Below are 1,259 nucleotides of genomic sequence, written 5' to 3'. Positions count from 1 at the left end.
ACAACACTCCCGAGAACCCTCCAGCAAACTCCACCACACTCCCCTTCCTGCCAAACTCTTCCCTCTACGTCGTCAGTAATCAAGACAGACATTCATAGCTTCATATGCAGCTACCTGCTGGACCTGGACCATCATTTTATGTTGAACTTATGGTTCACATTCTGGCTTCATGACCTTTAGGTGATAGCCCTTAAATCCAACAACATATATACATCCTGTTATACAACTGATGTTACTGTCTGACGTATGTATGGTGCGGCTTGATGACCTTACCTGCTGATGGTCAAACATGTTATCATGTTGCAAATATCGTGATTTGTATGTTTTGTTGTGTGGCACAGATTCTGGTGTAGATATCTTTAATAACCTTTACCAGTTACTATCCAGTATAGTGAACGATAGACAGACTTACGTGTTACAGACTCCGTATGATAAACACCTGACGAATCTCGACACAAACATTTATCTGTTGGGTAAGATCAGAGAACGAGTCGTCCAGTGGCAGAACATAAACCTACAACATGTAACAACAACAACAACAACAACAACAACAACAACAACAACAAACAACTGTTATGTGAAGATCTAGTTATTCAAAGTGAGATGATCACAAGGAAGTTAGGGATATAGAAGAGTAGGAGTGAGGTATAAGCTGGAGGCGGACCCACCCACCGTGGCTGGTGCTATATAGAGCAGTGAGGGATAACACCATATCTTAACCCCTGGTGATGTGTGAGCTTATAAACACTGGTGGTATTTATGGCGGCCACCAACCAGGAAGTAATGTTCACCAGGTATTGCTCTGCTCTACACTGATCCAACAACTACAAGGATAATGTTGTTATAACCTTCTTGATCATGCTGGTTATAGAAGTATTATAGATACATGTTGGTGACACAAGGATAATGTTGTTATAACCTTCTTGATCATGCTGGTTATAGAAGTATTATAGATACATGTTGGTGACACAAGGATAATGTTGTTATAACCTTCTTGATCATGCTGGTTATAGAAGCATTATAGATACATGTTGGTGACACATCATAATGATGGTCTCGTCTGGTGTCCACATAACCACAGTACTTTACTACAGTACATACAGTAATATCACTCGTAACACTATGTATGTAGTCGTGATTACGGTAACATGTGAGTGGCAAGACTGGATGACGTAACGTAACAATATCAGACTTGATCATTCTCAATAGTTTAGGTGGATCATGTAATATTTGGCGTTGCTTCATGTTTTATCAGATGA

This window comes from Panulirus ornatus, chromosome 42 (assembly GCF_036320965.1).
Source record: "Panulirus ornatus isolate Po-2019 chromosome 42, ASM3632096v1, whole genome shotgun sequence".
Classification (NCBI taxonomy): Eukaryota; Metazoa; Arthropoda; class Malacostraca; order Decapoda; family Palinuridae; genus Panulirus; species Panulirus ornatus.
This window is presented reverse-complemented; position numbering follows the sequence as displayed.